This window comes from Carettochelys insculpta, chromosome 2 (assembly GCF_033958435.1).
Source record: "Carettochelys insculpta isolate YL-2023 chromosome 2, ASM3395843v1, whole genome shotgun sequence".
Classification (NCBI taxonomy): domain Eukaryota; kingdom Metazoa; phylum Chordata; order Testudines; family Carettochelyidae; genus Carettochelys; species Carettochelys insculpta.
Window position 1 is genome coordinate 89,446,492 of NC_134138.1, and position 25,628 is coordinate 89,472,119.

Genomic DNA, 25,628 nt, shown 5'->3' on the forward strand with positions numbered 1-25,628 from the left:
AGTCTTTCCATGGAGTCACAGTCAGTCCCCTGGGGCTCTTCAGTCTATCCTGCCACCTCTATTTTACTGTATGGCACGTAATACAGATGTTACAAGCAAGATTAACAACTTGCAAGTAAGTCTAACACCCTTTTGGAACAATATTAACTTATAGGTGAGCTGGTCTAGTTTCCAGCTCTGAATTTGTCGGTGATCAGCTGATGCCTACATACTTGGCAAGAGCTGGCACCTGGTTTGCCAGCATCATGCCCAGGCTTTGGGATAAAACTTAAGTGTTTTCTCTATAATTGTAAAATATTTGTTCTTAAACTATAAGAAGTCCTGTGGCACCTTACAGACTAACAGATATTTTGGAGCATGAGCTTTTGTAGGCAAAGACCCGCTTCTTCAGATTCATCTGACAAAGTGGGTCTTTGCCCACAAAAGCTTATGCTCCAAAATATCTGTTAGTCTGTAAGGTGCCACAGGACTTCTTGTTGTTTTTGAAGATACAGACTAACACGGCTACCTCTCTGCTACGTAAACTGTGTAACTCATCAAACAGAAAAAAAAAGTCACCTAGTGAAAACTACTGGATTCCTACAAAAGGTGTTAGCTCCCACATATCAAGAAGGACTATTGAATCCAAATAGGCCATTGTGAAAAAGAGACTTTGTTGATTGCTCCCCCACATTACCACCATGCATTGGGTACTTACAGAAGCCATAAACTGGACTTGGGGAAAGGTGCGGGGTTTAAAATCCCCAATAAGGAGAAACTGACATCTCCTTATGCTTTCTGGACTCTGAGGGACAAAGATTCTTTAACATAAAGAAGAGATCCCCAAGCTTGCATGGCTTGGATTTGTCCCAACAGATATAAAATCTTGCTTCTTATAGAAGATTGCATTATCATTTGAATTTCAGATCGTTCCTCATTTGTGTGTGTGTGTAAGCTGCCTGCTTTAACCTTGTAAATGATAAGTTTGTTCTACCCAGTTAATAAAGCTTCATTTAGTTTATTACAGGACTGATAGTCTCATATGACTATGGCTCAGTGTGAGAAACAAATACACCCACATACAGTCAGTGGCTGAAGAAGATGTGCTCTTCACTGATACTTACGAATGAACCTTGGGTTATTAGCAAGGACAAATGAGAGTTCCTGAGACTGTAGTATGGTAATGAGGTTGTACAATAAATAAATTAAATAAATAAATAAACAAACAAAAAACAAAACGTCTCACATATATTTACATTTAAATATAAAGGGGTCCAAGCGTTTAATCTTTTTTTTTTTTTTTTAAATAACCAGTGTTTGTCCTCTACTAACCAGGTCATCTTCCAGACTAGAAAAAATGCTGCAACTAAGCCAAAGCCCCTGCTCAATGAGTTGATGCAAAGCCATAAAATTATGGCAGTAACTGTATTCTGAGCATGACCAGAGTTTGAACTGCTGAAGATCAGCTTTTTTTGTGTGTGTGCACTGTTGCACACATCTCCTCTAAATAAACTTTAGCTGCTTCATCCATGGCTGCGGGGTCACTAGCAACTCTGGGCCACTGAACTAACTGTATTTTTTTTAAATGAAAGCTTTATGATTTAACTGAGAAATATCCAAAGCAGATATCCTAAGCCTCAATATCTTGATATTGTTCCAGGTTAAAATGTTTTTATGTGTCTTTGGCAGTTGGCTTGTGTCATAGTGAAAAGTTGTGAAACAATCCCAAGTGTTTTATAGAGAATTATTAAGAACCAAATGCTCTGGAATTTTGACTTAACTGACTTTTGCTCCCATTGACTTCCCTTATTCCTAACGAGGAGCAGGAATACTAGAGCAGACGTGGGTGCCATGTAAGTTTGATTTCGCGTGTCCCTACCAGGCATGCTAAATTGAACTCCGGAAGATTGACCATCTTCCCTGTTAGTGAAGATGCATCCTTAAATTACAATGTCCAAATCTATCTTTGGCATCACTGGGAGAAACTCTATGCTCATAATAAATACATATCTACTAGATGTGTTGACTTGGCATGTTCTTCAGGGTCAGGGGTGGATTAAGACTAAATGGGATAGACATCTACCAGCTCCATTTACCTCTGGACTCCGTAGTTTTCCTAATTCCGCTCAAAGGTCTCTTTCTTTTCATCTTCTGTGCCCTGATGGACTTACTGATCTTCTCTTCCTGGTCCCAGGTGATAGACTTTTGGTATTCCATTGATTTGTTGATTAGCTGGGCTGCCGTGGGACTGTCTGGGCCCTAATAATTCTGCTTTAATCTGCTTCTGCTCATGATGTTCATGCCAGTAATGAAGGCCAGGCCTGTTGCTGACCACGTCTACTGCTCAGTGTGGCTTCAATATGAATATAAAGGAAACAGCAAATGGCTTGTAACAGGTCCAGTACTATTTGCCGAGCTTCTGACATCAAGCATATGCAAGCATAGACTGGCAATGGTGACAGCAAAAAGCAGAAAAGAGTGACAAATTTGGAAATGTGTTTTAAAAATCAGTGGGTTAAACTTAGATGTCCTGTAAATGCATATTCCTTGGAATTCTCTGGGATAATTTCTGCAAGATATATGTCAGGTGAGCATTGATCAGAAAAATGGCCTGGTTCTACTTTCTTGCACTGGTGTAAATCAGGAGGAATCAGGCTCAACTGGTTTCAGGGCGTGTAAATGGTGTATAAATGGTACGTCTTTGCCCACGAAAGCTTATGCTCCAAAATATCTGTTAGTCTATAAGGTGCCACAGGACTTCTTGTTTATGAAGATATAGACTAACAGGGCTACCTCTCTGATAGCGGTACAGTAATGTAACTTACAGCAATTCCGTCTTCAGGGGTAATGCAAATTAAGTGCAACCTATACACCAAGATGATGAAAGCAAGGACATCGCAGGAAAAGCCACTAATAGCAATGTGTAAGAAAATGTACTGGGAGGCCCAGCTTCATCTTACATCTTCCTTTTGCCTGCTTTGTGTGTACATTACACTTGTTTTACCATTCCACTGAATGCTATATTGGTGCATGTTCTACTACTTGGCTACTTACACTCAACATGTAACTTACACCGCCACTGATGTTACTGTTTTACTTGGCCCAGATTATAGAACTCAAAAAACAATGTGAAGAGGACAGAATGCCTCCCCACTCCCCTCACCCCCGTGTGTTTTAGAGTGTCCCTTTAGCCAAGCTAAAAATTGAGTTTCATGTTCACAGTTGTCCTAAACCAAGATATCATTCTCTGGGTTTTCTGTTTTGTTTTTTTTTAATTCCTTTTGTACCTATCAAAGCATTCTGATTAGCCAAGTCACTGCACAGAGGAAAGCCAAAGTAAATAGTGAAGTTTAAATTACTAGAGCAAAGGGACCAACATTTCAGCCAGGACCAGAGTTACAGGGATTTCCAGTTCTTCTAAGAGGTCCTTGTACATAAATTTTATGGATTTGGCTCACACATCAATTTTGATTTTGCTGCTGATTTATTTCCGATTACCCAGGTCATCCTTGCATTTAAAAAGTAATTTATCTTGTCAGAAAAGTTACTGATGGGGTTTTCAGGGACCCACGCCAGCCTACGTTCTCTTTGCAGCTCCCAAGCTTAACTCATTTGGCATTAAGCCTGGTGACCTTTGTTGCAACAGGTCAACTGCTGTAGTTCCATGTTTGCCTTTTAAGAGACTGAGATGTAAGCAAGTTGTTTTGTCTAATACTCCAATTTATAGCCAGATCTGACAGACTAAGCTGCTGTCACACAGAAGTCAAAAGGCCTAATTCAGATCTCCCATCTATTTGACGCTGGTGTAAATCCATTGAAAGGAACTACTTATGGAAGGGAAATCAGAATCGAGTCAAGTATGTTTGAAAGAAAGGCAAATTTGTTTTTTCCAACATAGTCCAATTGGCAGAGGTAAAGTCAGGTGATGCCAGAAATTTTTGCAGTTATTCTCCTAGCTGGTCAATAGTCTAGTTTATCTTATTAGCAGAGGCAGAGTAGTTGTGTGATCTAAAACAGACAAGGCTTAGCGCAAGACCAATGATGCATCGGCACACCAAAGACAACAGACTTTTTATGTGAGATAATTAAATGCCTGTAATGTATGAGGTTTTTTACATACTTAAAATGTCATTTTCTTTCAGATTTTGGAAAAGAAAAAATTCATTTGCTGGGTTTGGTTTGGAATTTTCAAGTTTCCCTCCTTTTCTTTACACCAATTTTTATTCCCCATCATCCCCTTCCCCCACTGGAACAAAGCTGGAAAAAATGAAAAAGTGAGTGAAATGAAGGAGAGAAACCCCACTATTTTCAAAGTTCCCAAAATTTTGGCCAGTTAGAAAACAGTGGAAGTGTATCAAAAGTGGGTTTTTTCCCCATTCCCCCCATGTCAAAAGGCGGGGAAGGGAGTAAAGGAAAGAGAGGGTGGGGAAAATACCTCGCAAGTCCAATCCCACGTGGAAAAATGAAATTGTCCAGTTTCCAAGGAATGGAACAAAATGACATTCTAAGTCAAAGTGAAACTATTCCATTTCACTTTGACATTGCAAAAGGACAGAACATGCTTTGTTTTAAAAAGAAAATTTCTGGGTAAACCCTAAAATTTTGTGGGTCAAAAAAATTAGAAATGTTTTTTCCTACACCAGGGATCAGTAACCTTTCCAAGGCGGAGTGCTGAAATTTGACCTTTTGATCACTATCTACGGTCCGAGTGCCGGTGATACTTTTTAAAGTCACTAATAGTCCTCCTTACAAAAGCTTCATTAACAAATAAATTAAGATGCAGAGCTTTACTGTTTAGGTGGTGGCTGGTAGCATTAGCTGGTCTTTTGTTAATCCACAGGCAGCATGGCTTTGAGCAAGCTCCTGGTTGCATGAGGAAGGAGAGGTGGGGCTGAGTTCCCACCTCCCAGGTGGATGAAAATTGGCTCGCACGCCACTCTTGGCACCCATGCTGGGGTGTGCTGACCCCTCTCCTACACACACATGCTTAGAGACAAAAAAACATGAGTTTTCCAACCATTTCTACTTTTGAACATCTTTAATGCATATGGATGTGCAACCTGGGGACTCACTGTGCACAGGGCTACATAACTGTGAGCAGAGTCTGAACGAGCTTTTCCCTAACATCCAGTGACACATTGCAGGGGAAAAACTGCATCAGCAGACCATACTTCCATAGATGCCTACCCAGATATTCAACCTGCAGAGCTGCTTTGCCAAAATGATTGACATTGGTTGGTTTAGGGTTTCAATTTGCTGGAATATTGAATGAAAGGATGAAATATTGCTTTTCTTATCGTCTGAGTAAAGGGCAGCAGAATTACATTTAACATGCTTTCCTTGAAGGGGTCACCCTAAGCTGAGTGTCACTTTCTGAGCAGGGATGTTAGAGATGCCAGATTCCACTACACATGAGAGAAATTAATACTTGATGGTGTGGATTCTTCCTCAAGAGTCAGAAACAAGGTGGATGATGTAATGTGCTTGACTGGGCCAACTTCCATTGGTGAGAGCCAGACTTGTTGCTGCTGAGTGCAAATGGCAGAATGATTACACAAATATCTAGTCAGCCACATGGGCTTGCAAAATCCCCAGGCTTGTGTGCGAGTAAGTGGTAAGCCTGCACCCAAATGCTGGTGACGAGCTTGTGAACTTACGTAGAGCTGTTCTTCAGGCTCAATGGCAAAGCTCTGTATGAAAAATTTGAAAGCTCATCTCTCTCACCAATGGAAGCTGGTCCAACCAAATACGTCACCGCTCCCACCTTGCCTCTATATTCTGGGACCAACACAGCTACAACAACACGAGAAAGTCCTAGACACCTTTTGACCTGCCTTTCTCTTAAGCATTGAAAGATACAGCTGATTAGACTCATGTGAGAGTCCATGTGTCTATTCAGTGATTGCTAGAGCTGACATCAGAGATGAATAAGTTTAGGGGCAAAGCCTCAGACCTGGTCTGAGGACAGAATTGCAGTGAAAGGCAATGAAGAGGCAGCAACTCAGAGGTTCCCTGCTGTGTTGGGCGGACCAGTGGCTCAGAAGGGACAAGTAGATGCAGTGATAAGAGCAGCAGAGATGAGCGATGGCACCAGCAGTGCTGGTTGCAAAGCAGAGATGAGAGTGGAGGCATTACTCGATGGCCCTCCCCACTTTGCGGGAGTGGGGGGTGGAGCTGTGGAATGCACCTCTGAGCTCGGAGCCTTTGATTTCTAAGCACACCCAACTGTGAGTGGGATACAGTGGAGTGGAAGGGAAGTGGTGTGTTAAAGGGACATTTATTCTTTATCAGAGGGGGAGCCAACTTAGTCTGTATCTTCAAAAACCACAAGAAGTCCTGTGGCACCTTATAGACCAACAGATATTTTGGAGCATAAGCTTTCATGGGCAAAGACCCTCTGCATTGGATGCATGAGTGGGGGATTCTCACTCAAAGGAAGGAAATGGTGACTAAAGACACTGCTCAATGAACTGTTGAGTGTATGTTTGTTAATGGTTACTTGGAATCGTGGTTATACAGGTTGCACATCTCTAGGCAGTCACCCTTAGGATCTGCCTGGTGCTGGACAAAAGAATTTGCCAGACCAGGGGAGGTCATATTGTCTAGCAGCATTACCAGCCCTTCCTCTGCTTACTGGGCTCTTAGAAGACATTTAGGGGTAAATTACAACTAACTAACAGCACAGAACACTGAGAGCCAGGACTGGTGGTTGGAAACAAACTTTATGGGGCCACAGGAAACTCAGCCACACGCATGACAAGTGGTCATCCAGCTATCTAAAATCACTCCAGATTACAGATATTGCCAGAGGAGAGAGTACTGAATTAGAGAGGTTCAACCTGAGGTGTTTTCCCAAATTAATGGTGAGTTCCCTTGTCTTATTATACACAGCTTCAGTGCTTGTGAGTGAGGAAATGTAGTGGGATAGCTGGCCCACTTTGGCATGGGAGGTATTGAAGCAGACCTGAGGAAGCCTGCACAGAACCCAGCCAATTAGAGCTGGGCTTATTGGGAGCCATTCAGGAGAAGTCTTGGTGAAGACACCCAGAAATAAGAGGCTGCTCAGCTGAGCATTGAGAAGTCTGTCCCTGGAGGGCAAGAGAAAAGGAAGGACCGGCTGCCTTGAAGACAGGATCACAGGCAGAGCAGTTCTGGGCAGACTCAGTGGAGAAGAGAGTGATCTCCAACCTGACACCTATCATGCAGACGCTCTTGACACAAATGGCTGAGGAGGTGCAAGGGCTACGAGAATGTGGGCTGGGGAAAGTAGGCAGTAGAAGGAACAAAAGGAACACAGTATTGGCTGCTGCTAGAGGGTCCCTGGTATAGGTCCCAGAGTAATGGGTGGCCGTATGTTGTCCCCTTTCATTGTACTTGCTACGGAGGAGCCAAGGCTGATGCAGATTACCTCTGAGGCAAGGAGCTAGACTTCAAGGCTGCAGTTGTCCATGAAAGCAGACGCAGAGACTGCAGATGGAGTGCTGATTCCCGCAGATGAGGGGAGAATGGAGTTGGGGGCACAGTCAGAGGGCCATGACTTGGAAGCAGTTGTCTTGGTCCAGGGAGCAATGCTGACCCAGCTGCAGGTGGAGGAGACAGAGTAGAGCAGACCATGGGTGAGACAAGCTGAAGATGGCACAGTCGAACCAGACTGAGCTCACTCCCAGATTTACCGGCAGGAGGCACCACGGTGATGAGTCCAACCCCACAGCTGGGAACTACTGCATCTTAGAGGCACCCAGGATGGTATTCAGTTTTCCCAGATTACAGGGTGGGGGATGGAGCTCGTGTTATTTGCTATGGTTAGGAGGGACAATTCTAGGTCTACAATGGCTCCATTGCTGTTACGGCACTGAAGCCACACTCTGAAGAGGCTCCAGTGCCCAGACCTTGACCTCCTCCCCTGTGCTCTGCACCAAAACCCCATTCCCACTAAGCCTCTTCCCACCAAGGCCCTGCCTGCTGCCTGCTCCTCGACTCCCCCCCACCAGCTTACTCTTCTCCCCCCCTCGCCCCTCCGTGTGAGCAGCAGGCAGGGCCTGGGGGAGAAGAGGCCAAGCTCAGGTGAGGCCTTGGGACAGAGCATGGGTGGAATGGGCAGTGGGGCCACAGCCTTGGTGCTGGGGCCCACAAAAGGCTAATCTGGCCCGTGAGAGGAAAACCTAGATATTGAGTCCAGCCCTTGTTGCTGCTGAGTGTAAATGGCTGAAGTATTATATAAACATCTAGTCAGCCACATGGGCTCACAAAATCCCCAAGTTTGTATATGAGTAAGTAGTAAGCGTGTGTAATTGTGGTTAATCCCGTCTGCAAATCCAACTAGTAGTAAAGCATTTGAGGTACTTTACATTTGAGAGAAAAGTGGTACCCCAAAAGTTGGAAGCCTTGATTTATGAGAGATATCGCCTCGATCACAACTGTCTGGCTTGCTAGACAGTGCCTTCCATGCAATCATATCCCACCATTCATGATGCACTGTAATGAAAGCCTAAACAAAATGCCTGCACCAGCATGCATAGACCTGTAGGTAAGCAAGTATGTCAGTTGATTGGAATTATTTTGCCAGCTGCTGAGATGCAGCTGCCAATAGAGAGTAACAAAAGTACACAGAAGCAGCAAGTAATGTGTGCGGTTGTATTACTATAAATTGAAATGATTATTGCATTTTCAACAACTACATAAGCATAATGTAATTACACAGGCTAGAACTGAATCAGGATGACAAAGCCAATGGGTTCACAATTCTGTGGAGAGTGCAGCGGTATTCCTTGTGCACTGCCTCTTACTCAGACATGTGCCTGAAGACACAGGCGCCAGATACTTCAATCACTGTCAATTTTGAGAATTGCTGATATAAGATCTAGATACATAGAGAGTCTTCAAAATGACTCAGACCAACCAAAGTTTGCATATAGCTAATGTGCCTACATGTTCCTATCTCTGTTACTTTTATCCTCAGTCGATTTTTCCTCTCTCTTGTTACCATCACTTCATTTTCTCTTGAAATTGGATGCTTTTGAACATAGAAACCATCTTCTTATTTGAAGATAATGCCTATCCCCATGAGACCCTAATTTTAATTAAGCTACCACAAGAGAAAAAAATAAGAAATAGGGTTTAATTTTACCTAAATATTTCATTGCAAGCAATATTCAGAGACCTTCAGGACCTCAGTACCATTGTCCTTCCTACCCACCCCCACATAAGCCCAGGAATCATTTTTCACATGGTACAGAAACAGTATCCTTTACGCTACTATGTCTAAGCACAACAAGGTGAGGTAAGGACAGGATAAGAGCACACTTCATCCTGAAGTCACCCTGATAGAAGTTTTTCTTTATCCCAGTTTACAAGCTTATTGCACAATTGGGGCCCTAGTCTGTATTTAACTCAGCCGTTCCCTGATTTGGCGAGCAAGTCAGACTCAGACTTCATCTGAACATGCTCTGTTGTAGGGTATTTTAAGTCAGGATCCTTTGAAGCTTCAAATGTCTCTTTGTTCCCAAGTTTTTATCAATTAAACTCTGCTCTATAAAGCCTACCTTCACTGCTCTTTGCGTTTGATAGAGGGAATCTATTGTAGGGTAGATACATTCCATCCCAAGGTGTCAGGTCATCTGCAACAAATAAGGGACCATGGCTCAAATGGCTAGAGTAGCTCTGGCTGTCTGAGGATATAAACCAGGGCAGTAAAGCCTAGCAGCCAAAATCTGCTGCCTTTGCTCTGGGGATTGCATGGTACAGCTGCCAGAGTCCTTGAGCACAGCACACGCCTGCAGGTCATGTGCAACAGGGTAGAGGGACCCAGGCCCATCCTTCTCCACTGAATCCCGACTCAGTCCAGGGCCCTGTGAAACTGACAGTCTGTGGCTTGGGTTGATTTCCTATTTTAACAATTCACATTCCCTGTGTTACCTCCTACCATTGTTTCCTGCTCTGCCAGCAATTCTGGGGGTGTCAACCTTCCAGGTTGCTTTTTGCCTCAGAGGTCACCGGGAGTTGATCTCAGAGGCTTGACCTTTGTAGTATCAGCAACTCCCAGGCTGGAGCCTACAGTTTCCTCTGCTCTCCTCCAGCAATGCAAAATGAGTTGAGCCACTACTCCCTTTAATATCCCAACTCCAGGTTGAGCACACCCAACAGGGTCAAGAGGGCATGGCCTCTTCACCTCACAGTGTGCACTTAACCCCATCTTTGTCAGTGCTGGATAGATAAACCCCACCACCGGATCTCTGAAGAAAATGTTCCTTCCTACTGTAGCGCTAACTTTCAGCAATTGTCTGCGTAGGAGAAAAGAGTGACCTTGGACGTCAGCTGTTCCCGCTCCTATGATTGCCAACAGGACTTTTTTGTTACTAGCATCCAATCACATCATTAAAACAGGTTATAATTCCATTCTCCAGTACCAAGAATTTCCTTCTTCCCAGATATCAAATGAGTTTGGGCCTCTTAACATACAATGGAGTGTCTCATTTTCTGACCTAACAATACAGGGAATGCATAAAGCTGATGAGAAACAGAAGTGATTAACTTGATTTCTTTTCATTGAGAAATTAGGACTTAATGTCCATCCCAATAAGAGGAAATGCATTCTTCATACTTCCATTTACAATGTCAGAGAAAGAGAGGGAGAGAGCAAGCAAGAGGGAGATTAACAAATACAATATACAGGAGCCTAAATTGAAACATCATTTTTCATAAGAAGAAGGCTTTGGCACAGTTCAGGCTGTTTGTGATGTAGTGTCTCCAGTCAGCCTCAGTAAAAGTTGGCTGCAGTTTCTCATAACCTGCCTTTTGAGACTCAGTGACTGCTTTTCTTCCCATAGATCTGATTACACTAATTGCACATTTTTTTAAATTACAAAATGGAGGTCATAAGTCTACAAGTGATCTGGAAAATGAATGTTTTTTCTATCCTGCTTTTACTAAGGTGTCTGTCATCTTTCTCTACCATTTTCAGCCATCCTAGATCTTAATGATTCCCAGGGGCTAGGCATTGTGGAACTGGCTTATCCACAATTTTTTAGAGAGCCTATGGAGCTGTTTTATAGGATCAAGCTGTAATAATTTATAGTATGACGGATACCTGGAGTTGAAGAGAACCTCCTCCAACCAAAGTCTGAATAGCAACCTAAGGGTACTGGGACTGAAAAGGTCATGTAGCCATCTCCCTTCTGAGCTATGTATTGCAAATGGAGCATACTGACACATCACGATGAGGCCAGTAGCAAAATGAAAAATGATGATATAAGCTTGAGTGAGAGGTGAACGCACAGATGTTCAGAGGAGAAACCTAGATGATTCTAGAAATCTTTCAGACCAGATAGCACCCTTGTGAACATTTGCCATAGTACAGAAGAACGGAGGTTCTCAAACTGTGGTCCATGGACCACCAGTGGCCCGTGAGTTCCATTCAGGTGATCTGTGGATAGTTCTGTCTATGGTTCCATCATGTATGGATTTCTGTGTGCAAATGAACTCGTAAAATTAAAAAAAAAAGACATTGAAGAACATCTTGTTGCTCTTAAGGAAAAGTGTAAAGGTTACTTTCCAGTAGAGGCTGAACCAAACAACCTTTAGGAATTGAAATCAGTGAGCTATCCTTTGGTTTGTCCAGTTAGGCACAATAGTGCTTGCTGAAGCTTTCTTGCAACGATACATTATGGTCAGAACTTAGATGACATTCCCTAAGTGAGTTTTGCATTCAAAGAACTGGAGAATACCCAGATCTTGCAGACAAAACAGTGTGTTTTCTGATGTCATTTGCTATTATGTACCTGTGCGAGACAAGATTTTCATCACTTACTGTCCTCAAGCCCAAATACAGAAGCAGGATGTATGCTGAATCTGACCAAAGGCTAAAGCTGACAAACAGTACACATGAATCCCCTGAACTTTGCTCACAGGGACATCCATCACACTAGAAAGTTGACCACTTTTTTTATTTGTAGAACGAAAAAGTTAATTTGAGGGCATTTTATGTAGTACTTTTATTCAAATAATTTTAAAATAGCTAGTAATAGCACAAACAGCATTTGGAAAGATCATTAAGTGGTCCCTTGAGGCCGTCAGCAAGTGGTCTGCAAAAAAATAAAAACAAAAATTGAGAACCACTGCATTGAGGAACCTCAGTATAGAAGGTTAAATAGTGGCACCCTGGCTCTCCTACCAGGGGCTCACCCCAAAGAGGAAGGCTGAAGTGCCCCCAAACAAACTTTAAAGGCAGGTGGGAAGTCCTGTCTGACACAGGACCATGTGGCAATCACTCATTTATTACAAAGTACATTGAGTTAAAAAACAAGACATGTTGTAGTGGTTCATGCGGCTACTGACTGTGAAAAAACATCAGTACTGATATGTCTGCCAAGAGGTGACCCAACCACATCACCCCCATCTATGCTGCCAACTCTATAAAAAAGAAAATCAGACATTCGGGGGCATAAGCCCCCCCCCCACATTCACAGCTATGAAACATGAACATAAAAGGCAAGGAATTAGTGTCTGGGGGTGAGCTGGGTGGGGAGAAGGGAAATTGTTCCAACTGTGGTTTAGGGGATTTCCATGAAATGTCTTCCGTAACTGCCTACTCATGCTGCTTCTCTGCATAGTCTGGTATGTATTCATTCCACAGCAAATATGCGGGTGCAGGCAGGCCAAAAGGACATTAAGGTAGCGTTACTGTCAGTCACTAACAGAGTAGATACTATTATTACTATTAATAATACTTAACAGTATTTAGCATTTGTGTAATACTTTACATGTTCAATACACTGTACCACTTGGGAGTTATGATTAGGTTTCAGTGGCTTTGGAACCCCCTCCCTTTCTTTATGGCTAGAGGGAAGAAGCATCAAGGTTACCTTTTCTTTGTAAGATGAAGTCTTGGGATACCAAAGGTTGAGAACTACTAAGCTAATTAATCACCACAATGTACCTGATAAGCAGAAACAATGAGAAGTCCTGTGGCACCTTACAGACTAACTGAGGTTTTGGAGTGCAAGCTTTCATGGGCAAAGACCCACTTTTTTGGGAAGAAGGGTGCTTTCAAAATCCGGGCACCCTTTCAAAGGAACCCTGGCTATACGGCTATTTTTAGTTCAAAATCAGCACTTTCGGCGGGGCTAGGTGACTGCCATCAGGCAAATGAGGCACTGAATATTCATATCAGTGCCTCATTTGCATTTTCAAACAGCTATAATTTACATGCCCCTTCCGAAAGGGTGGGGTAGTGTAGCCACGGCCTCTGTGAGGAATAGCGCCCATTTCAAATTAGCTATTTTGCAATAGGTACTGTTAAGTCTGGCTACGTCTACACTAGCATTCCTCTTTTGAAAGAGGCTTGCAAATGAGGGAAATTGAAAAAGCAAATGAGGCACAGATTTACATACTTGTCACCTCATTTGCATATTCTTCTTTTGAAAGAGTTTCTTTCTAGAGAGGAAAAGCAGTGTAGACGCAGCTCTTTTGACAATAAACCGTATCTTTGAAAGAACCTTTCTTCCTTAAAAAAAATAGTAAGAAGGGTTCTTTCAAAGATGGGGGTTTACTTTTGAAAGATCCCCATCTACACTGCTTTTCTTCTTTCGAAAGAGGAATATGCAATTGAGGTCCAGATATATAAATATGGACCTTAATTGCATTTTTCAATTTCCCTCATTTGCATGTCTCTTTCGAAAGAGGAATGCTAGTGTAGACATAGACATAGAGAATAGAGCCTATTTCAAAATAAGCCATAGTGTGTCCAGTGGCTGTATTTTAAGATGTGCTTTATTGTGGGTAGACACTGTATTTTGAAATACATAAGTGCTATTTTGAAGTGCATTTTGTGTGTAGCAGCATTATTTCAAAATAAGATATTCCAAAATAACTCTTCCGGAATAGTAACAGAGAGAAAGCCATGCAAGTCTATATACTATCAAAACAAAAAAGCAGTAAACTAGGTGACAAGCCTGTTCTCTCCTACAATCTCCCAACCTTATGAGGATTCTCACCAACAGCCACAGTCTGTACTGCAGGAACACCAGTCCCGGAACTTTTCCTTGCAACAAAACCCACTGCCAGCTTTGTCCACATATCTATTCTGGGGTTACCATCACTGGACCTAACCAGGTTATTCACAGAATCATGGGCACATTCTCCTGTTCCTCAACTAACATCATATATGCCATCATGTGCCAACAATGCCCAGATGCTTTGTATATTGGACAGACTTCAAACTCTCTGAGACAAAGAGTTAATGGGCACAAAACAGTCATAAAAACACTCCTGATCCACAAACGGGTCAGCCAATATTTTAATGGAGTGGGACATTCTGTTAATGACTTAAAAGTCTGCGTTTTACTGAAGAAGAATTTTCACAGCACTCTTGAAAGAGAGGCTGCTGAACTCTCTTTTATATTAAAATTCGACACATTAACACGTGGTTTGAACTGGGATGAGAATTTTCTGGGTCATTATAGGGGCTCTTTTGCATACTTAATCTAATTCTCGATGACTCGTCCCCCCCACTGGCCTCTTCTGCCCCTCTTCTCTCTGATTTGCTCACCTTGATAATTTTTTTTCTGATCTGTCAACCTTGATTACTATTTTTGGTTCTCTGTGCCTTAAATATTGAGTCTGTTCTGGTATGGCTATGGTCTGAAGAAGTGGGTCTGTCCCAAGAAAGCTCACCTAATAAATTATTTTGTTAGTCTTTAAAGTGCTACTTTATTGCTTTCTTTCAGAATAGCTTATTTCAGAATCACAGTGCTGTGTAGGCGTATCCTAAGCCTTACGATACTGTTTGGCACAACAGTGTTTGCAGGCAGCTTAAGACATGGGGATTGCAAATCATTCAATTCAATTAACCGTAAGTCTCTGCCACCAAAACAAAAAAAAAGACTGTGGGACATCCATGAGTGATTTACCACTGGCAGGGTGTGAGACAATACATATATGCAAAATTTACTGTGACATAAGCCTTATAAGTTTTTTATGACGTGGAAGGAGTGCAGATTTCCATAGTAGAACACCTCTTAATGGACCTCAGACATGCTGAGGATGTTCTTTGCCGCAATCACCACTGCAATGCAACAAATGTCAGTCTGTAAAACCAGCTAGTAAATAGTTGTAAAAACCCTGTACTACCAAGGTCTTTCAAAAATATTTCAAAAGGAGGGGATCTTTTGAAATATCCCGCAGAGCGTCTACACACAAAACATTTTCTTTCAAAAGTAATTTCAAAAGAACACGGCCAGCCTTTTGAAAGCGCTCTTCCTTTCCTGTGTCAGGAAGAGCGCCTTCTTTCGAAAGACTCTTTAGAAAGAAAATGTCTGCAGATGTTCCACATGCCATTCTTTCGAAAGAGCAGTCCTCCATGGCGCTGGCCGGCTGGACCACGGAGACATCTCTGCCAGCACCTTCGGGACTCTATGGTTGCTGCATCTGGACATGTTTAAAGATGCAGGGAGCCATAAACCCTGTGGCAAAAAGCTGAAAGCATGCTGACACCAGAGAAGACACAAGCCTCCTGCGGCACGCCCTCCCAGTGATGTTCCAGAAGCACCAGCCAGCCCACCATCTCCATAGCCAATGGCCAGGACTCCCTGTTTAACACAGGACCCACCTCTGAGCTGTCTGAGGGGTCCCAAGAGCCCAGCCAGGGCCCAAAGAAGAGGGCCCCCTCATGGATGGAGGCCAAGGTGAAGGATTTCCTTGTGCTCTGGGGGGATGAGGAGGTCCTCCTCCAGAGGAGCAGCTGGCACCGGAAAGTTGCTACGTTTGGGTGCCTGTCAACTGGCCTGAGTCCCCAGAGGCTTCCCCCTACCCTCCCGTACTGCCAACCAGCTCCTCTCCCAGGTCAAGGTCAAGGAGCTGTGGCAGGCCTACTGCCAGGCCTGGGATGCAGCCAGCCGCTGGTAGACAGCATCCACTGGCTGCCCTCACTATAGGGACTTGCACCTCCTGTTGCTGAAAGATGCAGCTGAGCCTGGGATGGTGCTTAACACCACGGTACCTATGGCTGAGCCCCAGCTGGAGCCAAAGGAACATCCAGCACCCTTGGGTGGGACCCTGGACCAGGACCCGTAGCCTCGTCAGATGAGGAGGGGTCCCTGGTCATTGCTCTGCCCTCTGCATCCTCGAGACAGGCACCTTCCACCCGGGCCTCCCCCGAAGTCCTGAAGGGTCCCTCTGGTAGGTAAGGCTTTGGACACCGCGGGGCGGGATGGGGGTCACCTGTCCCTGCCACAGCCAGCAGTGTGTCTGCCGGTCCCTGTCCAGATGCACCTGGATGGCCGCATCCACCAGGCCACAGAGTGGCCTGCATTTGGCACTCAGCACCTGCTCACATGGACACCACCACAATTTGAATGCCTGTGGAGGGAGTAGGGTGGGTAGACTGCACTTAGTGGATGCCCCACCCAAGCAGGGACTCCAGGGTGCCTGTGATTCCCTAGGGCAGCTGGGCCAGCAGACAGTGGAGTGTGAGAGCTGGCTGGGGGTTGGGTGGTATGGCCCTTGGGGCCAGGTCATGGGGCTGATGGGTTGCTTCTCTTTCCCCGTCTGTATCCACAGCTCCACCATCTGAGGGCTGGGAAAACGCCATCCAGGGCTGGGGCGCCCGCACCAGGTGCCAAGGAGTCCGGGGCACCCCCATCTCCAGTGCCCAGGCAGGCCTGGCCCCAAGACAGCACCACTGCCACCACCACCACAAAAAGCAGGAGGTGGCAGCTGCCCACACTGTGGCCCTCTGGGCACAGACTTCTGTGCTCCAGTGCTGGCTGGAGCTAACGGAGGGGGACACAGCGTGGTAGCACAAGGCCTGGGGTGAGGTCATTGCTGAGTGGCCACCCCAGCCTCCTGCCATGCCCCCCGCAGCCTGCTCTGCAGACCTGCAACAGCTTCCCCCTACAGCCCCCATCCTCACTGCCCTGCTCCCGCCTGACCTTCCCCTAGCTGCTTGGCTGGCACTTGACCAATGGCTTGTGGCCAGTGTGGGCCATGGTGAGCCAGCTCCCTGCCCTCCCTTCCCCCAACATACCCGCTGCTGAGTCCAAGCCCACTGGACCCCTCCATGCCTCTACTTCCACGCCGTCCCAGCCCTATCCTGGCCCTGGGGCAGTAGGGGCTCATGCAGCCGCCACGGCTCATGGTCCTCGGCTCCTGCCAAGGACTTAGGTCCCCCACCTCTGCCCCAGGCCCTGCTCCAAGTCCAGGTGCCCCCACCCTCACCCCAGAACCCCACACTGTATATAGTTTTCCCCCATTCCTCCCTGTATATAGTTTCTTATACAGGTTTTTGTAACCACACAGTTCAAATATTTATTTAAAGAGTTTTTTGTCACAACCCACTTGTCCCTTGTGAATGGCGGGGGGGGTGGTGGTAAAGGTGTGTGTGTGAAGGAGCGTGGGGGTGGTGGTGAGAGGTGGGCATTATGAGGGGGTTGTGGTGGTGGGTATCTGGGGGAGGGTCATTGTGGCCCCCAGTGAAGGTTTCCCAGAGGGCCTCCCTGACCTGCACCCCATCCCGGTGTGCCTGGCGACACAGGGCATGGGCCAGCTGCTCATAGCCAGGGATGGCATTGGCCACCCACGCCTGCACAAAGACCTTGTGCTTACTCCCCACAATGTTGTGAGAGCGCAGCATGCCCCCAGCACTGCTGGCACATTGTGGAGGCCAAAGTCCAGATGCATGAGGAGGCACAAAAAAGCCCAAACACCTGCTCTCATGTTGCAGGCCTGGTTCAGGTGCTCATTAAAAAGGTCCTGGGCTGGCTGAGTGTGGCCTGTGTAGTGCAGTGAGAGCCATGGTGCAGGGGGGTAGGTGGCATCAGCTAAGATGCAGGGGGGCATGGTCATGTTCCCAGCTGGGAGCTCCCGCAGGGGGATGTAGGTCCCCTCCTCCATCCTGTGCCCAGGACAGAGTTACAGAAGACCCAGTCATCATGGGCTTGGCCAGACCAGCACACACAGCGACATCTATGAACAGCCACTACGAGGGCCTGGAGCACCACAGGGTGGTACCCCTTTCTATTGATTTAGTGTCCTGCGCTGTGGTCCTGGGCCCAGAGCACAATGTGGGTCCCATCCAGCATACCAAAGCAGCTGGGGAAGCTCACGGTTGTGAATCCCACAAGGGCAGTGTCAGAGGTCCCTGGCTTAGACGATACTCCGCAGGGTGATGGTGTTGATCTCCCTGAAGACCTGCATAGGATGGAAGGTGTATGCACTTGTGAGTGTGTGGCGGGGTGCCCTGGAGCCTCATATCCCTGGCTCCCACCTCCCATGCCCCTCCCGCCTCCCTCCAGGGTCCCGCTCCTCAGGTTCCTCCAAGGCCCCCCACACCGGTCCCTGAGGGTTCCCCTTGCCCAGGCCCCCTCCCCACTCCCCATGGTGACTGTTTGACCTGAGCTTGCCCTACCTCTATGAGGACAGTCCCGACGGTGGCCTTGCCCACCTCATCTGGTGCCTGACTAGCTGGTGGCTGTCTGGGGTGGCCAGCTTCCATATCGCAATGGCAACCTGCTTCTCCAGGGAGAGCGTGGGCTGTGTATGGGTGTGCTGGTTCTGAACGGTGGGAGTGAGCCAGTGCCATAGCTCCAGAAACGTCTGCTTTGTCATCCAGAAGTTCTGGAGCCAGCAGCTGTCATCCCACTTGCCCATCACGAGCCAGTCCCACTACTCGGCACTGGTGGGGTAGCTCTACAAGCGCCAGATGGCCCCGGGGATGGGGTGCAGAGGGTGCCCCGTGGTGAGGGCCTGCAGGATAGTGGCGGGAGGGGTCAGCTGCCAGTGGAGGTACAGGCAGCAAGGACCACCGTGGCCAGCAGGCAGACCACAGCATCCAGGACATCCCTTTTGGGGAACTGCTGGGGATCCCCACAATGGCTTTGCTCTGTGCACTGTGTCTGCAGTGCTGTAAGTGGCAAAGCAGCCCTCAGTGTGTGCAGGGCAAGGATGCTTGGGAGGGGCCCTTAAGGGAGTGTCTGGCTGCAGGCCCTGGAAGGGCTTGTCCACCATGTGACCCCGTCCGCAGTGTTTCCTGGTCCATTCCTTCCAAAGAGTGTTCGGAGCTGTGTGGATGCTTTCTTTCAAAACAGAGGATGGAACACTCAATCCGCTTGTTGCGTGTAGACCCGGTCTTTCAAAGGGCGGTCTTCCGGTGGGTACTTTCTGGAAGTTCGCCTTGTGAAATTACACTGTAAAGTAGACATAGCCCAAGTGAGAAATATGGGTTATTCCTGCATGTCAAAAATAAAAGTGCATGTAAGTTGATATGGCTCACAAAAACAGGATGCAAGCAGACATCATGATTCATGAACAAGGTGTAGAGACAGTAGCTTAAGTTAATAAACTCTAATCCTATATATCCAACCAAAAAGGATAGTCCCTAATCTTCCAGTTTCTTTGGAAGACTCAGTCAGTGTGTATAGCCTTCATTAAGAAAATGCAGGGAAATAAAGGCATCTTGAAATATGTGAAGGTGTGGCCAGTGAAAACCCTATTTTTTCCCATAGCAATTTAGGGATGTGTATCATAGGAAGTTAATGCTGTTGACAAGAAGCAAATGCAAGGCTGTGAATGTAGAGCTAGCAAGGACCTTTTTGTAGCTGTTGGATAGGGACAAAAGACAAATGTCTGTGCCTATTGGAAAGAAATAGTCTCATGTCAGAAATCAACATACATAAATGTATACCCTCAGTCCCCAACTTACACGGGTCCGAGTTACATGGATCCACAGATACACGGATACCGTAAGGTCTCAGAGTACTTGAATCCATAGTACGTGACCCCACTCTTACGCAGATGACTCCCGATTCACACAGTAATCCCCCGCATTATGTAGCTTCCCGTTGCATGAAATTCGCTTTAACGTGAGTTTTGCACAATGTGAAGCTGCTGGGCTCTCAGGCTGCCCAGCTTCCCGCAGCTGTGCCCAGCCGGCAGGCTAAGAGCCCCTTCCCCTGTCTTCCCAGAGCAGTGCTAGGCATTGCTCTGAGAAGGTAGGGGGAAGGCTTTTCGCCCTTCTAGCTGCCTGCCCCTGTGGCAGTCAGGTGGGCTAAACCCTCCCCCCCACTGCTTCCCAGACCGGTGCCACTTGACAGCCACGCTGGTTCACTCCTGTTAAACTCCCCACCAGCTCAACCCCCCAAGATCCCCAACCTCACGGCCCCACTTCACCCCCCTTGTGCCCTGGCTCACCCCCCAAGCAGGGGCTCCCCTCCATCCCCCATGTCCCAACACCCCCTCATGCCCAGGCCCCAACCCCCACAGACCTGGACCCAGCCCCACATGGCTGGCTCCATGCGGGGGGGGCTCTGAACCCCCCACCACCACTCAAGCATCCTGCCCCAGTGCACCCCCCATTCAACCCCAGAGCCCCAGCTCACCCTCCCACACGAGGGCTCTGGCTCCCAGTCCCTGGCATGCTGCGTGGGGCTCCAAATACCCCCCTCAACCACACTGTCCTGATGCACCCCCGCATTCAACCTCTCCACCCGGCTCAACCCCTCTCCTCCTGTGTTCCCAGCTCACCCCTCCGCACACGGGGCTCCAGCTGTCAGCCACCACCGGCCTGCGCAGGGGCTTTAACCTCCCTGCCAGCTCCACCCACCCCTGCCCTAGCTTATGCCCATTCAATCCCTCCTCTGCCCATCTCAACCCCCCTCCACATTCCCGGCTCACCACCCACCCCCTGGCATGTGCTGGGCTCCCAGTCCCTGAGTGTGCTGAGCTGTCAGCCGCCAGCGTGCGCAAAGCTCCAGCTGTTAGCTGCTGCCAGCGCGTGAGGCTCTACCACCCCTGTTAACCTCTCCCCCCCCCCAGCTCAACCCCCCTCCCCAGCCCACTGCAGCCCCAGTTTACGCCCCCTGGCACATGGGGCTCTGGCTTCAACCTGCATCCAGGGCTCCCTGTGTGCACATGTGCGGCTTCAGCTCCAACCCCAGCCCCGCTACCCACCACCCCTGTGGCCCCACCTCCAACCCCCCAGCTGGGCTCAACCCTCGCCCCAACCCCCTGCTGCCCAGGTCCAACCTCCTGCACACCTTGGCTCAACTGCACCGTCCCACACCCCCTGCGCTGTCCCACCCCAGTCTTAACCCGCTCTCCCCACTCCCAGGGCTCCAACCCATCCCCCAAGTCCTCCCCGACTTCCGCGGTTTTCAACTTACACTGCAACCTTTGGAATGAATTCACAGTGTGAGCTGTGGACGTACTGCGTACGTTGGTCACATTAGGCATAGAGAAGGAGCGGTGGAGGGAGAGCGAGGAGGGCAGTGGATGGGGTGCAGTGCATCACTAGAAGGTCAGATGCTGACTGTACCATGTTAGTGACAGATTGTGAAGGCTTCTGAAAATGCTGTTATGATGTTACCGATATTCAGAGATGAATAAATGTATTTACTTGGTTACCCATACAGGCACCAATTGGCTGGTGTTTGCTGTACTTGGGGAGGGTTGGTGTGCCATGGGACTGGGTATGTCCCATGAGAGGTGGTGGAAGCTCCATCCCTAGAGGCTTTTAAGTCCCAGCTTGACAAGGTCCCGGCTGGGATGACTTAGTTGGGGTTGATCCTGCTTGAAGCAGGGGGCTGGACTAGATGACCCCCTGAGGTTCCTTCCAGCCCTGGGATTCTATGTCAGCGTATCCCTGACCAGTACATTCACCTTATCCCCAGCCAAGTGCAGGACAGACCCCAAATGGTGAGCGAAACAGAGCAGCCACAACCTGCTGTCTGTTGTGCTGCAAAAGCCAAGTGCCAGTGTGCAGAGGGTAAATGGAGTTAACCACCTCTTGCTGGGCTGTAGAGTTTAGCTTGCCCATTTCTTTGTTTGCTACTACACCACAGCTAAGCTGCTGAGTGAGAATATACATAGGGAAATGTGACAAGTACCAGAGAGGTAGCCATGTTAGTCCGTAGCTTCAAGAACAACAAGAAGTCCTGTGGCACCTTATAGCCTAACAGATATTTTGGAGCATAAGCTTTCGTGGGCAAAGATAGTGAGATGTGGAGATTCTTGACGCCAGCAAGGGGGACATGCTCATCATGGCTTAATTTACATCTTGATAGTACCTTTTTCTTTCATTCATGAGGAGCAGGCCCATGGCTGGACAAAGGGAGCAGTTGCCCCAGGGTCCAGTGCTTCAAAAGGGTTCAGTTCTCCTGGCCACTGCTGCTACTGTGGGAACAGTGGCAGCTGGACCCCCCGCCAGGCCCTTTAAACCACCAACAGAGCAGTACATGATGTACTCTGGGTGGCTTTGAGGGGAGAGGCACCCCAGTGAGATGTGTTCCAGGCACGGCTGAGGTCAGGCTGTTCTCAACCCCCCTCCTTCCTCCAGAGGCCATGCCCTCCTGGGAGCACAGAGTCTTGCCAAGGGGCTCAGCAGGGGTGCATGTGGCTGAAAGGCCCAGATTCTGATCTTTTTACAAAGGCCAGACTGCACTGGCCCTGATTCTGATCTCACACCAGTATGATTCAGTGTAGTTAATTCTGATTTATATGGGCATCAGTCATGTCCTCCATTGGGGTCAGTTTCTTATACCAAGGCACCTATCCTGGACCCAACTGAACGGTGTTGGCAATGAGCTCATTGCCATACAACTGTCTACTGTATGCCTCTGTCTTCTTTCCCCTGTGGGAAGTTACATTCAAACAATGTGTCTTGATCCCTGGGTATTGCTGCCATCACCTGATGTGGGTCACCAAGACCTGTGCCCTGTGACCTGGGGATCTAATTTGTGTCCTGTGTTTATGTGCTTTGTCCTGGTTCTTAGACCATGTCCCTCAGAGGGACATTCTCTATTCACGTTATTCGAAGAAACTGACCTCCCTTACACAGCCATCTCCTCAGCTGGAGCTGCATGGTCACCATCCATTATTTACAGCTGTCTCCATACTAGATTGATATCAGCTGTTGGAGTGGCATCTTTTGAGTGCTCCATCTCCCTTCCTGCTGACCAGCCTGTCAACAGAGTGAACTTCACTTGTGTCCCCCCCCCGTTTGCCCCTGCCCTGGCTATCACTATTGGCATGAAGAACAGATGCATCGCCAGCTTGCCACTTGCAGAGCACCGTTTTTGTCACCCACGTCTTGACTGCAGGCTTTGGTCTGCACTGGTTTCATTCACACAGACAGTGAATGTGGCCAACTGGGATAAGACAACCACATGTGTGCATCATTTCTATGCCACAATGGTCCTCCTCACTCTACCACACTCCATTCACCTCTCCTCTTCCTTTCTCTTCTCTCTTTCCTCTAAAAGAGCAAGGCCCAGCACAGAATTGCCATAGTCGAGGGGTTTTTATGACTGCTACTTGGAAAAAGAACCCATCCTCAGGAAAACACAAGCAGAAGAATGTTCCATTTCCTAACGGGAGGTGGAATTAGAATCCCCTGGCAGTCAACATTCCTTGGATGTGTCCAAGAAAGCATAGATGTTCTGCTGTCTCTGGGTTGCTCTGATTTTTTTTTTTCTGACACACTAGGGCCGTGTCTACACGTGCCTCAAACTTTGAAATGGCCACGCAAATGGCCATTTCGAAGTTTACTAATGAAGCGCTGAAATGCATATTCAGCGCTTCATTAGCATGCGGGCGGCCGCGGCGCTTCAAAATTGACGCTCCTTGCCACCGCGCGTCTCGTCCCAATGAGGCTCCTTTTCAAAAGGACCCTGCCTACTTCGAAGTCCCCTTATTCCCATGAGCTGATGGGAATAAGGGGACTTCGAAGTAGGCGGGGTCCTTTCGAAAAGGAGCCCCGTCTGGACGAGCCGTGCGGCTGCAATCCGCATCAATTTCGAAGCGCCGCTGCCGCCCGCATGCTAATGAAGCGCTGAATATGCATTTCAGCGCTTCATTAGTAAACTTCGAAATGGCCATTTGCGTGGCCATTTCGAAGTTTGGGGCACGTGTAGACACGGCCTAGGTGCATCACCTTGGGAATGCTCAAGACTTCACCATGTTCCACCACAATGTAGACCAGCAGTGAAGAGGTTAATGACAACGCAAAGAAGAGAGACAATTGAGCAAAAGGTGTTAGTGTCTTGTGTCTGGATGTTTTACTGTAGAGCTGTCAAGAAATCTCACAGAGCTTGAGGGGTCCCATACTCTGATTTCTATGGCTTTAAAGTGCCTGGGATGATTTAGTGAAGGGGAGGGATGCCTGATCAGAGAAGAGCCTTTTTTTTTTTTAAACTATGTCGCTGATCAAAGCGGTGCCAGGGAGGCTAGGAAGCACAGGATTCTAATGGATCAGCTGTGTAAAACATGCCAGCAGACAAGCCCCAGTTCTGTGTCTCTCAGGGAACTGCTCACAGATTGTGGGGGAGGTGGGGTGAAAGCAAACTTCCAGCTGACCTTGTGTCAAGGAGTTAAGTGTTATTTGGTAGAGACTGAAGTAGGCTTTTTTTTACTTATAAAAACCCAAAAATGTGCTTCACAAGTATCCAGTGGTACTTTAAGAGGCAGTGGAAAGATTTACACAAGTCTGACAGTGACTTATTTTAGGCATATTGAAAAAAAATGCATGAGACTGTATTGTTATCAGAATGAATCATGCTCCTTCCTTCCCTGCTTAGCAGTGGCCCTACACCCCATTATATGTACAGCCATAAACACGTCTGGATGTTTGCAAAGCTTCTACTGGTCTGTTTCGGACAGATTTTGGCAAGGTGTAAAAAATATCCATCACAAATAATAAGCATTCTTACATTTTAGAGAAGAAAAGGAAATAGGAACATGTTAATGGGGAATGAAAAAAACCACATTTGGAACACTGGGGGAGGGTAGATGAAACGGCATTGATTTAAAATGATAATTGAATTTCAAAGTATTTTTGAAATCCGTATTTCAAAAGCATGACAGCCACAGGCACCAACTTCCCCTCCAGCTGGGGGATGCTCAACCCCATCTTTGCCTCACACCATTCCACCTCATTCCCCAAGACCTGTCTCTGCTTTGCCCCACCACACTCCCAAGTCCTGGCCGCAGCCCTGAATCTTCCTGTCTGACTTTCCTGAGCATACCCCATTTGTGAGTCTTCCCCTCTCTCCCAGAGCTTCCTCAATGTTTTGAACCACCCGTTTGCAGTGCTCCAGCTGTGCTGGGAGGGCAGGGGAGAGTTGGTTCAGCAGGGTCAGAAGTGGGAGAGAGGTGTGAGGGAGAGGCAGAGTGAGCTGCACACCCATTAATTATTCCCTGTGGGTGCTCCAGCCCAGAGCTCCCAGGAAACGGGCACTTGTGATTACAACATTCTATGGGACAACAGTTGTAAACTGTATTGTGAGTGACCATAGCAAGAAAATATTGTTAAGGGCTGTTTTATGTGAAATGTACAGACAGAAAGATCTACTTAGACACTGGATACTCAGGTGAAGCTCCACAGCTGTCAGCAACAGGCAGGCCAGCTAGGTGGTTTGAGCAGTGGCCTGCTAAACCCCAGGTTGTGAGCTCAATCATCAAGGGGCCCATTCAGAGATCTGAGGCAAATAGGCTAACAACAGTAGGGTGATTCCTACCACTGAGGAGCTGGGCTGTTTACCAAATCTTCTCTTAGGCCACATCCATGCTGTCACTTTTGTGCATTGCAACTTTCTGGATCAGGTGTGTGAACAAAACATCACCTTCAAGCACAAGTTAGTTCTGTGAGGTGCCAGTGTCAATGG

General features: G+C 47.4%; 2 long non-coding RNA genes across 3 annotated transcripts in view; both read right to left on the bottom strand.

Moving 5' to 3' along the window:
* LOC142009372 (uncharacterized) overlaps nucleotides 1–7,668 on the bottom strand; it is a 34,532-nt gene extending 26,864 nt beyond the window's left edge. Inside the window, exon 1 of the long non-coding RNA XR_012644445.1 lies at nucleotides 7,388–7,668. This is a non-coding gene — a long non-coding RNA (uncharacterized LOC142009372). The remainder of the gene's footprint in view (nucleotides 1–7,387) is intronic.
* Nucleotides 7,669–17,238: 9,570 nt separating this feature from the next.
* LOC142009371 (uncharacterized) overlaps nucleotides 17,239–25,628 on the bottom strand; it is a 40,624-nt gene continuing 32,234 nt past the window's right edge. For both annotated transcript variants that reach the window (XR_012644443.1, XR_012644444.1), the window contains 2 exons: nucleotides 18,380–19,157; nucleotides 17,239–18,162 (listed from right to left, as the gene is read on the bottom strand). This is a non-coding gene — a long non-coding RNA (uncharacterized LOC142009371). The remainder of the gene's footprint in view (nucleotides 18,163–18,379; nucleotides 19,158–25,628) is intronic.